This window comes from Cupressus sempervirens, chromosome 11 (genome assembly GCF_028749045.1).
Source record: "Cupressus sempervirens isolate cs-2001-9-10 chromosome 11, ASM2874904v1, whole genome shotgun sequence".
Taxonomy (NCBI): domain Eukaryota; kingdom Viridiplantae; phylum Streptophyta; class Pinopsida; order Cupressales; family Cupressaceae; genus Cupressus; species Cupressus sempervirens.
Window position 1 is genome coordinate 841179212 of NC_143128.1, and position 17009 is coordinate 841196220.

Below are 17009 nucleotides of genomic sequence, written 5' to 3' on the forward strand. Positions count from 1 at the left end.
ATTTCCCAATAGATAAGGCACTGATCACTTATAGGATCACCTGTTATACTACTCCATATTTGAGGTTTTGCTGAGATCAACATCAATAATCAAACGCTTTTCCCCTTTCATGTTGAAGAGCTATAATAGAATGTCCTCACTCAGCTCATGAGATTCCTAGATCTGCATTTAGCTACTATAGATGGATGTCATTTCATGAGTTATTAGGAGAAATAAGGGTTTTATCTGCTTCATATTAGATTCAGTGTATGCTTTGACAACTAGTACCATATAAAGAATCTATAGGTTCACCCACCTAGGTTTTGCAGAGCCTGAAGAAGAAGAAGGGTCATGCCTTATAGTTGGCCTGGTGTTTGAATGGATGTGTTGATAATGGGAGTTAGCTACCCCTAGATGTGTCATATTCTCATCAGGGTAATTGGAAATGGGTAACATTTTCAAACTCCAACAGGGAGGATTTGATAAGTACGAGTTTCATTTTGAAGATAGATGTTTGTTTGCAAGGTGAATGGTTAGATCTAATATCTAAGTATATGAGTATATCTTGGGTATCCTTGTATATGTTTTGACTTATTTAATGCCTAATGGATAAGTGACTAATTAGCTTGGATATTGCATGCTTTCTATTGTTCATACCTGGGTTTTGCTGATTTTCAAATCTTTAATCAATTATCCTTTTCCCTTTCATGTTGAAGAGCTGAAAAGAGTTACCTTGGATTAGTTTATCAAGTTCATGTGTTATGTTATTATCTTTTTCAATTCCATGATTGTTTGCATAAGAAATAGAAGATTCAAGGTTTTATCATCTTTGTATAGATTTAGATTGTATGCTTTTGAAACTGGTACCATATGAAAGAATCTATAGGTTCGCATGCCTAGGTTTTTTAGAACCTGAAGAAGAAGGAGTATAGGCATATAGTTGGCCCTAGTGTTTCAATAGATATGTTGAACATGGAATTTAGCTACCCTTAGATGTATTTGTTTCTATCACTAGGTTATTGAAAAGCTATTAATTTAGAAGCCAAAAAAATGACAAATCTACTGGGGATAAGGTTGCAATAAGCCTTATTAGAAGGACAAGCATCTGTGGTATAATTTGAATATTTTCAGTCATGTATTTCAGCATGGTTTTACTCATTTGAGTAGCCAACAAAATGACAACTCTGCTAGGGATAAGGTTACAATAAGCCTTATTAGAAGGACAAGAATCTCTGGTATAATTTGAATATTTTCAATCATGTATTTCAGCATGGTTTTGCCCATCTGAGTAGCCAAAAAAATGGTGACTCTGTTGGGGATAAGGTTGCGATAAGCCTTATTAGAAGGACAAGAATCTCTAGTATAATTTGAATATTTTCAGTCATGTATTTCAGCATGGTTTTGCCCATCTGAGTCACCAACAAAATCAAAACTCCATTGGGGAGTGTATTGAATCTGTATGATAGACAAACATTAAGAATTTGAAAAAATGGATTCAATACAACTCAAGGAAGTGCATGAAACAAGTTGCAATAGTAAGTTTTTAGATGTGATTTCTAGTTTGTTACAAAGAAACTTATGCATCCCAATGGTTACCTTATTTAAAACAATAGTGGCTTTGAAAGTTGAATGTAAATTGCATTATTACTAGTGATTTCATCTTCAATCAGTACAACTAGGTATTGTTTCAAAGTTCTATTGTAAAGTTTAGAGTAAAGAATGAACAAAAGTGTTTGTTCTCTTCTCCAAGTTTGTAGATCTCCAAGAGTGGTTTGATGATTTGCATATTTGCCTACAAATTGAAAGTCTAGTAGATTTTTCAAGTGACAAATTACATTTTATTCTCACAAGTGTGAGTGGTGACTCTATAGATTTGTACCAGTTGTCCTACTTGATTTCATATTAAATTTTGTGAAGGACTTTCAATTTATGGGGGCAGATCTAAAGCTTTTGATAGTTGTTCTTGGAAAATAAGATAGCAGTTCTTGTTTGATAGTTTTAAGTGTTGTATGCATTCGGTGTTGTAAGAAATTGAAATGTTAGAAGGTGAATCACAATAGTGATTTCATTTTTCCTCTTCAAGGAGGTTGTAGCTCTACATAGTTTTGAGAAATGGTGTGAAGAAAGTTGTGGTTTACACTAGTATGAAATTAGTAGATGAAGTTTCAACATCAACACTTAAGGTATATTTATTTTCATATGTTTTTATGTCATGAAAATCAAGTGCTAGAAATCAGTACCTCTATTTAGTGATTATCAACACTAGTAGAAAGAGTTAGAATTTTTTTGCTTCAAAATAGAATCAGATCTAAGATCTGAAATTAATTTTACCAAGTTATTAAAGTGTGAATAAAGAGGTTGCTATGTTGAAAAGGGAAATCCACAATCAGATTGTTAGTTTCATAAGAAATTCAATAGGAAGTATACAAGGTCTAAGAGATGATCAAATTTATAAAAAGTTGAAATCAATACTCATGGAGTTGCATTTTTCTTTAAGACCTAAGGAGTCTTCATGGCTTATTGTCCTCCTAGATAATTTTATGCCTAATTTAGTTAACTAGCCAACACATTTGAGATTACAAAATATTTTGCATGTTGAAGATCTTTTCAAGAAATGTGAGAGTGATTTAAGTAACAATGAATTCTGCACTGAATCCTCTGATTATAGAAGTGAATGCATTGAAGATAATAGTGAATGTAATGAATCTGTAGATAATAATAATTTGTCTTCCGAGTGTGAAGAGGAGGATTCAAGAATTAGTGAATTAGATGATTGCAGTCAACATGAGGAAGATGGATACATAACCAAAATTGAAAAATGTGACAGTGTGTATGAGAGTAAAGAGTTGTATAAAAATAGTAGAGGTAATTTTTATTATGATGAAAATGAATGTAGTGAGGCTTTTGATTTTTCAGATTTTACTACTAATGTTTTTGTTATTCTAATTTCTTCATGTCATCTGGATAATAATCACATCCAAGAGGAAAATAATTGTGAGGAAGTCTTTTTGAACCCTAATGAAATTTCAGCTTTGTTAGCTCATGATTTTGAAAGGTATGTAAGTGTTTCTAAGGATGTTAATATTTTCCCTTATAATGTTTCATCATTTAATGAAGTAACTTCCCCAAAGTTTGATGTGGAAAGAGATATAGAATTAGAACCATCTTTTTAAGCTTTGGAGTTGTGTATGGTTGTACCTCAAATGTCTACGCACATGATGACTTGTTAGATGTGGGGGATGTTATTGAAGGGAAATTTGGTACTGTTTCAAATTCTTCTCATGTTGGTCATGCTGAAATAAGTTTTGATTGTTCATATGATGAAAAGGAAAGTAGTGGAAGTTGTAAATCTGATTCTAAGTTTTCCTTATATGCTAATAAATCTTGTAATGATGATTTCAAAGTTCACTCTAATGAGTTGTAGATGAAGACTATGATTATGATCAGCATATCATATGTGAGCACTTTCATTATAGCTTTTCAAACTTGGTGACTAATTTTTTGTTTGAGTGTGAAGGAGTTTTAGCATGTGATAAATCTAATTGGATGAGTATCAAAATTGAAAGAGAGGAGAAATTAGATTTTATATACTCTTTGCACTTAGTTACACAAAGTGAGTTGCAAACTCTTGACACATGTAACTCTTTGACTGAAGTACAATATGAAGCCTTTGTGTTTCTAGTTGATGGCATGCATTAGAGATATGTGGAAAAATATTTTTACTCTAATTCTAGTTTATATGAGCATGTTGATTCAGTTTCTCATAATGAGCATGATGTAGAAGGAAATCTTGATTGGTATATGCACTATGAGAGTGATGAGAGCTATTTTGTTTTTCCAAATGAGATAATAGATAATGGTGATTTTTTTGGTGAAACTAATGAGAATTTTTTTTTTTATCTTACCTCATGAAAATGGAAATGAAAACCAGGTATATGATAGAGGTAAGAAGTTTTGTTGAAGTTTCAGTGGACTAGGGCCATCATTTGTATAGTTTAGGAGTAGTTTTCTTGCTTCCAATAAAGATGTTCGATAAATTTTTGGAGTGGTCTACTTCTTCTAGAGATCTAAATCCTTTCCATTCCTACAAGGGACATGCATCCCAAAATAGAGCCACTAATGGGACTCAAAAATTCATCCCTAATTTTTGAGTACCATTCTAATTTTTGAGTCAAATTGAGCCCCTATAAGCACTTTTCTTGCATGCGTACCTGACTATCAATTTGAGGCCTATGAGGTGTTTTATGTTTCTAAAACCTTGCATTCAATATAGCCATGTGTCCTATGATGAAAAATTTTCATTCTGAATCATTTTGTGAAGCTTCATTTTGAGCATTATTCAGATATGCATTTTTCCTATGTGTCAAATAGTGACAAGAAGCCTAGTTTGCAATTGAATATCTTCCACCCAGTTATATTTCATGACTTGCCACTTTGAGAGGGTTTAGTATGTATATCAAAGATCCTATATTTTAGTTTTCAAGTCATTATTGATATGTTTTAACTAAGTTTTGAACCCCTCAAATTTGGTTGTTTATTGTTCATGTTGATACATTAGCTAAGCATGATGAGGAACAAATCAAAAGAAGGAACTTATTCAAAATTGATAAGTATGTTATATTTTTCCACAAAAAGTCAAATTGGGATATTGCTATTAGGATTTAACTGTGTAGTTTTTGAGTCAAACTCATTGACTCATGTATCATGAGTAGTTATTCAAACATGAATCCATCTTTCATGATAATAAATGGAACACTTAACACTCATTGGATTTAGATGATCCTCATAGAGGTGAAATACCAAGACTTCTTGAGAGGCCACCTAACTTAGTACTACTCCAACTCGAGTGTGCTAAACTATAGAGTTCCCTTCATGGTTAACAAAATTCTACTTGCACCCCCATTTTCAAAACCTTCACCAAGTGTTGTGACTTATGAACCATTCATTAGAAAGCCCGTAAGCTCATCAGTTGATAACTATGAGAGATTTTTCCACATCAAGTCAAATTGTGATATTGCTATGATGATTTAACTTTTTAGTTTTTGAGTCAAATTAATTGAACCATGTATCATGAGTAGTGATTCACACATGAATCAATCTCTCATAAGAATAAATGGAACACTTATCACTCATTAGATCTAGGTAATGCTCATAGAGGTGAAGCACTAGGAATTCCTGGGTGATCATCCATCCCAGTACTACACCAACTCGAGAAAGCTTAACTAAAAAGTTCACTCCATGGATAAACACACTCTAATTGCAATCCAATTTACAAAACCTTCACCAGGTGTTGTGCCTTATGAAATAGTTATTTAATAACCTACAATCTCATCAATTAATAAATATGATATTTTTTCCACAACAAGTCAAATTGTGATATTGCTACCAAGACTTAATTGTGTAGTTTTTGAGTCAAACTCATTGACCCATGAGTCATGAGTAGTGATTTACACATGAATCCATCTCTCATGAGAATAAATAGAACACTTAGCACTCATTGGATCTAGGGATACTCACATAAGTGAAGCACTGAGACTTCTCGGGAGGTCACCCCTCCTACTAGTACTCCATCTTGAGCATGCTTAACTATGAAGTTTCATCCTTGGTTAAAGATACTTTAGTTGCAACCTCATTTGAAAAACCTTCACCAAGTATTGTGCCTTATAAACCATTCATTATAAAGCCCTATATGCTCATCAATTGATAAGTATGAGATATTTTTTTGAAGTATGTCAAATTGTGATATTGCTATTATGAATGATAGCAATATTTAGAGCTTAGAATGATACCCACTAACCCATTGATCTATTATTTATTCCTCCACTTAGTCATCCATGAAGAATCCATGGATCATATGATGAGGCATTTTAACAACTCATTGAAACAATCCTATTTTCAATGAGGCCCCTTCTTTCATATTGTTCAAGCCAAAGATCAACAAAATGAGATCTTTCTTTTCCAAGTAGGTCCTTATAAAATAGTAGGCTATCTTTCAAATGAGAACTCATCATGATGGGCAAGTGTATCACACCTATCAGCTTGCCTACCTCTATTTAGTTTTTCTTAGATGAACATAATACATTCCCTTGTCGGTTAATGCAAACTAAAAAAATGTCGAGCAGGAAAGTTGAATGAATCAAGAGATTTTTATTCAATTTTGGAAGAGATTATTCATTCAACTTACTTTCATCCCCTATTGTGGGCTGATTAATCTGATATGGTTGGTTCAGCCACCATCATGGTAGAGTGCACAACAATTGAGGGGTTGGGGGTGAAGAGGATTAGGTGCAACACTTAGTACTCATTGGATCTAGGTGATGTTCATGGAGGTGAAGCACTGAGACTTCCAAGGAGGTCACCCATTCTAGTACTACTCCAACTCGAGCACACATATGGAGTTCCCTCTATGGTTAAACCTACTTGCAACCCCATTTGAAAAACCTTCACCAAGTTTTGTGCCTTATGAACCATTCATTATAAAGCCTTGTAAGCTCATCAATTGATAAGTATGAGATAATTAATGACAAGTCAAATTGTGATATTGCTATAAGGATTTAACTGTGTAGTTTTTTAGTCAAACTCATTGACCTATGTATAATGAGTAGTGATTCACACATGATTCCATATATCATGAGAATAAATGGAACACTTAACACTCACTAGATCTATGTGCTTCTCATAGGGTTGAAGCACTAGGACTTCCCAAGAGGTCACCCATCCAAGTACTACTCTAGCTTGAGCACACATAACTATAGAGTACCCTCCATGGTTAAACCTACTTTATCTATAACCCTATTTGAAAAACCTTCACCAAGTTTTTTTCCTTATCAACCATTCATTAGAAAGCCTCTTAAGGTCATCAATTGATAAGTATGATATATTTTTCCATAGAAAGTTAAATTATGATATTGCTATTAGGATTTAACTATGTAGTTTTTGAGTTAAACTCATTGATCCATGTATCTTGAGTAGTGATTCACACATAAATCCATCTCTCATGATAATAAATAGAACACTTAGCACTCACTGGATCTAGGTGATGCTCACAGTAGTGAAGCACCGAGACTTCTTGAGCAGTCACCCATTACAATAATACTGCAATTTGAGCATGCTTAACTATGGAGATCCGTCAATGGTTAGACCTACTCTACTTGAAACCCCATTTAAAAAACCTTCATCAAGTGTTGTACCTTATGAAAAATTCATTAGAAAGCCTTGTAAGCTCATCAATTGATAAGTATGATATATTTTTCTATAGAAAGTCAAATTATGATATTGCTATCAGGATTTAACTATGTAGTTTTTTATTCAAATTCATTGACCCATATATCTTGAGTAGTGATTCACACATGAATCCATCTCTCATGAGAATAAATGGAACACTTAAGAGTCATAGAATCTAGGTAATGCTCACAGAAGTGAAGAGTCGAGCCTTCCTAGGAGGTCACCCATCCCATTTTTACTCCACCTCTCCATTAAAGGATGATCCAAAATGCAAGTGAGAATGGATAAATTATATGCAAATGAACAAGGAAAAGAACCACACCAACTACAATTGTATATCAACTCAAATGAATCAAGTAAGACTAGTCCTTCATCTAATATTGGGAAAATGGAGTCAACCTTGTAAGAAATTATGACCAAACTCTTTTGGAGATGATGTGCACCAACCACAACCATTAGAAAAAGAACTTAAAAACTGAACCCTAGGCTAAATGAATTTATTTCAAACTAAATGAGACCAATTAGAAAAGCATCACATTGCTTGTAATATTTGATAATCAAGAGTGTATATCAAGTTTATTCTATCAAAAGGGAGTTCTAGATATAAGAGGAAAATATAATATGAAAGTATTGAAAAATGAATTAAAACCAAAATGAGACAAAATTAAAGTTCTATTATTGATTCAAGATAAGGAAGTAAAATTGAGCCACATTTAGTTGCACTACCTATTCAAACTATAATAATCATCTGGCTAGTATCTCATAATCTTTGTAATGTTTTACTTTTTTAATGCTATATATTATTGCGAATGATCCTAGTATCCTATATAGAAATAAAAGGATGCATACAAGCTTCAGATCATCATGTCTATTCCTAACTAAAAACTACATGCACCTGAACACTTCTATTACAATGCAGATATTAAAATAAACAATATGAAAACTTTGGTGCTCTTATCTTTGCCATCATCTTGAAAAGTTGTGCCCTTTGGTTCAAAATAAATCTTAGATGATGATTGTTTAATCTCCCTTTTGTTTCATTTGAAGATATGACTCAGTTAGATAATTTAATTTAGAAATAAATTAAAACCTTACCTTTTAATCTTGGCTTGCTTGTAATGATCTATAACTTTCTTCTACACACAAATATATTGCCAAAATACTCCATGCTTGATAGAAATATTAATTTTTAATATTAAATTAGATCAAGTTCATTATATCCTTTAAATTTTTAGGGTTAGGAGTTAATAAAATATTCCAAATTTAATATAATAAGCATAATTCAAAATATCACACAAAGGCCTTTTAATAAATTTATTTTAAAGAGAATTGGTATATTCAAAAAAATAATAATTAAAGTTATAAAGCTATGTTATTTCCCTAATACTCATAAAGATATGATGTAATACCTCTTGCATTATTTTTTCTACGCACATATAATAGAGCTCTCTAGAAATCAAAGTGGCAGGGTAATATTTTACCCCAAATATAAACATTTCAAATTTTATTATGAGGGAAAAGAGCATCATAATGATTTAAAAGAATATTATGTCCACTCATTTCATATTTTTTATCAGATAATTAATATTTTAAAATGTTTTTCTCTAAATTCCTATTGGTTAACAATTTGTTCTCCTATTAGATTTTATAATCTTGACTCTTTGATACCTAGTAATTGGAGAGACAAAAGGATATTTACCAACAAATGGGTCAATATCTATATTCTATCATTGTTCTCTGAATTTATTAGGTACAACTCCCTAGGATTTTCAATGATATGCAATGAATGTGTTTTTATGGGATCATAAGTTTGGCATTATAAGCTCTTAACTTCAGAGTAGTAAAGGATAACCAAATTGTTTGTAGGTACAAAAAATTCTAGCAAAATAGATTTGGATGACCTGTCACACCCAATGGAATGACTGTAATAGACTATCTTGAGATTTTTGACTCTTACTTCTATTCTAAATGCAGAGTTAACCGTCTAATTGCAAAAGAGGAAGAGAAGAAGAAATGCACATGAGGGCAACTGTAATTTCTTTGGCTACTAGGCTTAAATGAAATTGAATTAAGAAAGTTACTAATAGGTTCACACACATCTATCCTTTGAATTCCCAATGAAACTATCTAGCATAATATGAAACAAACAAGAGAAGAAGCAAAATTATATGCATGGAGAAAATAAATGGAATCACCTCTAATGAAAATATTAAAATGAATAGAATCCACTTGATTATCATAGAATGACATATAATTTTCCTTCAACTCTTAATGTAGAACTAATCTATCCATGGGCAACAAAACATGACAAGTAAATAGGGTAAATGGAATTACAGACCAATTCACCATCAAGTTTCTTGACCTTTTTATTATCAAATAAGGTTACATTTATAGTTCTCTATCATTTCTTAACTATGGTAGAGTAACAATCATATAATATAAAAGAAAATAAGAATAAAATATAAAATTATTCAATCTGCATTATGATGTGAGCAAGTGGTATCTCTTCTATTGACGATTTTGAATCCATGGTATTTTAGAAAATGGTTTATGGCCTTTCATCTTCATGTGAATTCATAGATCTTGTAGAAACCTTCAATTCTTCACATTCTTCTATTTTGTGCTAGCTAACATATTTCATATTCTAGTGGTCACCGAAACTTTGAATTCCTATCATTGATCTCAAATCGATGATCACGATTAAAAATTTATGACCCTCCTTTATAACTTCCTTTGTGGCTCCCTCTGTGTACATGTGTCTTTTCATCATTATGTCAAGTAGATTATTTTTCTTGCAACTTTACATAGTGAGATGATGAAAAACATAGATCTTCCTTCTAATCCAATTATGGTAATAAAACAACATTAAGTCTCCTTGTTTTGCAGTGTGGGTCCCTCTTTCCAACTAGGCACATTGTGGTAGAAAAATGGTATAATTTTATTGCTTGCAGAATCTGACATTGGATTGCTTTGCTTTGTGGTACTATGTTGAATATATTGGGCCCATAAGGACACATGCCTTCATGTAACTTTGTTGCATAAATTATTGAATAGGCATCTTTTATGATGACATAATGACCTCCGTAGATCTTCTTTAATATGATGGTGATGAAAAAGGTCTTAACCCTTTATTCTATTCTATGTTTTGGGTCCATTTTCTAGCTCTACACACTATGACAAATAGTTGGCACCTTTTCATTGCTTGGAGAGTCTAATGTTGACCTTCATTTCTTTGTGGCACCTCGTGACTAGATTTTGACTGCACTTCATAAAATGTGATGAACCATTTCAAAAACCTTCACCAAGTTTTGTGCCTTATGAACCATTCATTATAAAGCCTTGTAAGCTCATCAATTGATAAGTATGAGATAATTAATGACAAAAAGTCAAATTGTGATATTGCTATAAGGATTTAGCTGTGTAGTTTTTTAATCAAACTCATTGACCCATGTATAATGAGTAGTGATTCACACATGATTCCATATATTATGAGAATAAATGGAACACTTAACACTCACTATATCTATGCGATTCTCACAGGGTTGAAGCACTGAGACTTCCAAGAGGTCACCCATCCAAGTACTACTCTAGCATGAGCACACATAACTATAGAGTACCCTCCATGGTTAAACCTACTTTATCTATAACCCTATTTGAAAAACCTTCACAATATTTTTTCCCTTATCAACCATTCATTAGAAAGTCTCTTAAGGTCATCAATTGATAAGTATGATATATTTTTCCATAGAAGTTAAATTATGATATTGCTGTTAGGATTTAACTATGTAATTTTTGAGTTAAACTCATTGATCCATGTATCTTGAGTAGTGATTCACACATAAATCCATCTCTCATGAGAATAAATAGAACACTTAGCACTCATTGGATCTAGGTGATGCTCACAATGGTGAAGCACTGGGACTTCTTGAGCGGTCACCCATTACAGTAATACCTTAGTTTGAACATGCTTAACTATGGAGATCACTCAATGGTTAGACCTAATCTACTTGTAACCCCATTTAAAAAACCTTCATCAAGTGTTGTGCCTTATGAAAAATTCATTAGAAAGCCTTGTAAGCTCATCAATTAATAAGTATGATATATTTTTCTATAGCAAGTCAAATTATGATATTGCTATCAGGATTTAACTATGTAGTTTTTTAGTCACACTCATTGACCCATATATCTTGAGTAGTGATTCACACATGAATCCATCTCTCATGAGAATAAATGGAACACTTAGGAGTCATAGAAGCTAGGTAATGCTCACAGAAGTGAAGTGCCGAGCCTTCCTAGGAGGTCACTCGTCCCATTTTTACTCCACCTCTCCATTAAAGGAAGATCCAAAATGCAAGTGAGAATGAATAAATTATATGAAAATGAACAAGGAAAAGAACCACACCAACTATAATTATATATCAACTCAAATGAATCAAGTAAGACCAGTCGTTCATCTAATATTGGGAAAATGGAGTCAACCTTGTAAGAAATTATGACCAAACTCTTTTGGAGATGATGTGCACCAACCACAACCATCAGAAAAAGAACTTAAAACATGAACCCTAGGCTGAATGAATTTATTTCAAACTAAAGGAAACCAATTAGAAAAGCATCACATTGCTTGTAATATTTGATAATCAAGAGTGTATATCAAGTTCATTCTATCAAAAGGGAGTTCTAGATCCAAGAGGCAAATATAATATGAAAGTATTGAAAAATGAATTAAATCCAAAATGAGACAAAATTAAAGTTCTTTTATTGATTCAAGATAAGGAAGTACAATTGAGCCATGTTTAGTTGCACTACCTGTTCAAACTGCAATAATCATCTGGCTAGTATCTCATAATCTTTGTAATGTTTTACTTTTTTAATGCTATATATTATTGTGAATGATCCTAGTATCTTATATAAAAATAAAAGGATGCATACAAGCTTTATATTATCATGTCTATTCCTAACTAAAAACTAAATGCACCTAAACACTTCTATTACAATGCAAAGATTAAAATAAACAATATGGAAACTTTGGTGCTCTTATCTTTGCCATCATCTTGAAAAGTTGTGCCCTTTGGTCTAAAATAAATCTTTGATGATGATTGTTTAATCTCCCTTTTGTTTCATTTGAAGATATGACTCAGTTAGATAATTTAATTTAGAAATAAATTAAAACCTTACCTTTTAATCTTGGTTTGCTTGGAACGATCTGTAACTTTCTTCTACACACAAATATATTGCCAAAATACTCCATGCTTGATAGAAATATTAATTTTTAATATTAAATTAGATCAAGTTCATTATATCCTTTAAATTTTTAGGGTTAGGAGTTAATAAAATATTCCACATTTAATATAATAAGCATAATTCAAAATATCACACAATGGCCTTTTAATAAATTTATTTTAAAGAGAATTTGTATATTAAAAAATAAATAAATAAAAGTTATAAAGCTATGTTATTTCCCTAATACTCATAAAGATATGATATAATAGCTCTTGCATTATTTTTTCTACGCACATATAATAGAGCTCTCTAGAAATCAAAGTGGTAGAGTAATATTTTACCCCAAATATAAACATTTAAAATTTTATTATGAGGGAAAAGAGCATTATAATGATTTAAAAGAATATGATGTCCACTCATTTCATATTTCTTATCAGATAATTAATATTTTAAAATTTTTTTCTCTAAAGTCCTATTAGTTAACAAGTTGTTCTCCTATTAGATTTTATAATCTTGACTCTTTGATACCTAGTGATTGGAGAGACAAAAGGATGTTTACCAAAAAATGGGTCAATATATATATATATATATATATATATATATATATATATATATATATATATATATATATTCTATCATCGTCCTTTGAATTGATTAGGTACAACTCCCTAGGATTTTCAATGATATGCAATGAATGCATTTTTATGGGATCATAAGTTTGACATTATAAGCTCTTAACTTAAAAGTAGTAAAGGATAACCAAATTGTTTGTAGGTACAAATTTTTTTGGTAAAATAGATTTGGATGACCTATCACACCCAATGGAATGACTGTAATAGACTATCTTGAGATTTTTGACTCTTATTTCTATTCTAAATGTAGAGTTAACTATCTAACTGCAAAAGAGGAAGAGAAGACGAAATGCACATGAGGGAAAATGGAATTTCTTTGGCTACTAGGCTTGATTGAAATAGAATTAATCAAGTTACTAATAGATTCAAACACATCTATCCTTAAAATTCCTAATGAAACTATCTAGCATAATATGAAACAAACAAGAGGAGAAGCAAAATTATATGCATGAAGAAAATAAATGAAATCACCTCTAATGCAAATATCAAAATGATTAGAATCTACTTGATTATCATAGAATCACATATAATTGTCCTTCAACTCTTAATGTAGAACTAATCTATCCATGGACAACAAAACATGACAAGTAAATAGGATAAATGGAATTACAGACCAATTCACCATCAAGTTTGTCGACTTGTTTATTATCAAATAAGGTTACATTTATAGTTCTCTATCATTTCTTAACTATGGCAGAGTAACAATCATATAATATAAAATAAAATAAGAATAAAATATAAAATTATCCAATCTACATCATGATGTGAGCACATGGTATCTCTTCTATTGACAATTCTGAATCCATGGTATTCTTGAAAATAGTCTACAACCTTTCATCTTCATGTAAATTCACAGATCTTGCAGAAACCTTCAATTCTTTGCATTCTTCTATTTTGCACCGACCAACATATTTAATATTCTAGTGGTCACCAAAACTTTGAATTCCCATCATTGATCTCAAATTGATGATCATGATTAAAAAATTATGACCCTCTATAACTTCCTTTGTGGCTCCCTCTGTGTACATGTGTCTTTTTTTTGTTATGTCATGTAGATTATTTTTCTTGCAAATTTACATAAAGAGATTATGAAAAACATAGATCTTCCTTCTAATCCAATGATGGTAATAAAACAATGTTAAGTCTCTTTGTTTTGCAGTGTGGGTCCCTCTTTCCAACTAGGCACATTGTGGCAGACAAATGGTAGAATTTTATTGCTTGCAGAATCTAACATCAGACTACTTTGCTTTGTGGTACTGTGTTGAATATATTGGGCCCATAGGTACACATGCCTTCACATCACTTTTTTTCATAAATTATTGAATAGGCATCTTTTATGATGACATAATGACCTCTATAGATCTTCTTTGATTTGATGGTGATGAAAAAGGTCTTGACCCTTTATTCTGTTCTATGTTGTGGGTCCATTTTCTAGCTCTACACACTATGAAAAATAGTTGGCACCATTTCATTGCTTGGAGAATCTAACGTTGACCTTCCTTTCTTTGTGGCACCTCATGACTAGATTTTGATTGCACTTTGTGAAATGTGATGGCCCACAGGACACGTGTTGATCCATTGTTATGTCATTATGAATAACGATCAAGTAACTTTACATAGTGACATAATGATGGTTATGGATCTTCTTTTGATCTGATAGTCAATGAGATGCATCGTTAAATAGTTTATAGTTCCATCTTAAAATATTATCTGTCGAACTGATCTTCATTTGATGATCATGACTTATTTCCAAGGTGACTTGACTATTCAACATGATGATGTGGATGTTTAGATTTGTTTTGATTCGTCGATTCAATTTCAACTTTGGTTTTTGCCACCTTTGATTGAGTTTTCTGCCATTCCTACATTTTTCAAAGCTCACTCTATATCAGATTCAACTGATCTCTCTTGTAGCTCATTCTTACAATCTGTATATTATCTTTAAGATTAAGTCTTTGATGTTCTCTACTACATTTGCTCTGTATATGCCTTGATTTCCCAATTCTACCTATATTATTCCTTTAATGGAACACTCGATCATAGTGTTAGGGTTTCTTAGAGATTTTAGGAATGCTTTCATGAAGAACTACTTCTCAAGATGAATCTTTGTCTTTGACATGATTAGGAACAATAAAACATGAACTAGTAGAATATCCAAACCTTATTCTCATTGGTATAATGCATAACAAACCTTGCATACCCTAATCACCTATCTTTGGACTGATGCATTGCACACATGATTTTTGACATTAGGTTAGCTCAAAGGAATGATGAGAAGAAAGGACATCCTATAGGTAGTCTAGACTTAGACTCAAGACATTTACATTTGACTTAACTCAAAATCCTAGAACAAAGATATGGACTGAAATTGGGGCAACGAGTCCTTTATTAAAATCATTTAAAATATCTAGAAAAATAATTAAATGATCAAGATTATAAAATACTATGATTTCTCCTAACATTTATTTTGAAAAATAAAAATAAAAATTAAAACATACTTATCTTTAACTCACTTTTTCACACTTTTTAGAAGGGCCAACAAACCTACCTCGTGATATTTCCATTTTCCCACATTCGCAGGCCTCTTGAATATACCTCAATGATTTGGCAAAAAAATATTAGGTTTAGGGTTTATTTGATCGCCACATGATCTCTGAGAGCACACTTTTGAAAGCTTGTCAATATTTGATTGATTCTAGTTCATATGGCCTAATCTTCTCAAATGATCTTGATGGATAATATTCTATTGAAATCAATAATCTTCATAGATGCACATCCCATCCAAGAGTGGCTTTAGAGAAAAAGTGATGCCAATAAATTGGAAGGTACTATGAGGGTTGACTGATTCTTGAATTACAATTGACATAATTGACATGTCTAACTTGAGGTTAGAACTAGAGCTATATTAGTTCTCTATTCATTTTCTTCCACAATTCCATTACCTTCAACAAATTTCATGTAAATTAAATTTTTTCAAGAGGGGTGTACCCTTCATTGTTAGATTCATCATCTTCTTCATGATCTTCATCAGTTTAGGGATTTCCTCCATTAGACTTATATATTTTTTTACTAGTACTTTCTAGAAGTTAATTGTTGTTGTCAAAATTGAAGAGAGATTTCTCAGTTTTAGAACTAGCTTATATATATATATATATAATAATAAGTTGAGAGATATCCTTCTCAAGGCATCTATTTTCATAATACCATAATTTTCATCATCACATATTTATGTGAGCCTAAGAGGTGTTAGGAAATGATTCAAGACTCTTGCTCTACCTCATTTTTACTTCCATTTCCTCTCTGCAATTTTCACAATTCTAATTATAATTATATTTAGTCTATTTCTATTTTGTTTTTCTGACATGTAAATGGCCGTCAATTTTTTTTCAAAATGAAAAATGTTTACATTGAAGATTGCTGCCACTGTAGAAAGCCTCTCGACTTAATTAGTAAAAAGCCAATTATTCTCTACATATAAATAATGCTGCTACTAATGCTTCTATACATGACAACACACTCAATTGACCATAGTTCACTGGATTTGTAGCTACCAGGAAATAAAAATTATCCTCAAGAAAGCACACACTGAAAAATAATATCAAATCTAGATTCCACATAGCTCAAAGAACTTAGTCATCATATAACCTTCTCACAACAGAGATAAATCCTCCTCTTCACGCCTTCTTCAAATTTTGATGAGCAAATCATTAAACCATATCATTTTTAAAAAAATAAAATTTAAAGAGGGGTAAATGCTTTGACCTGGAACTATGAACCAATGAGGCCACAAATGGGGGACCTCATCCCCATTAGATTTGAACCTTGATGGCAAGGATAACAAAGCAACAAATTAACCATCACAACATGCCACTATTGGCAAGGATTAAACCATATCATATTTATCATGTGCTAGACATATTTCTCTGCTGGTTTGTCTAGCTTCTCATATGGGCT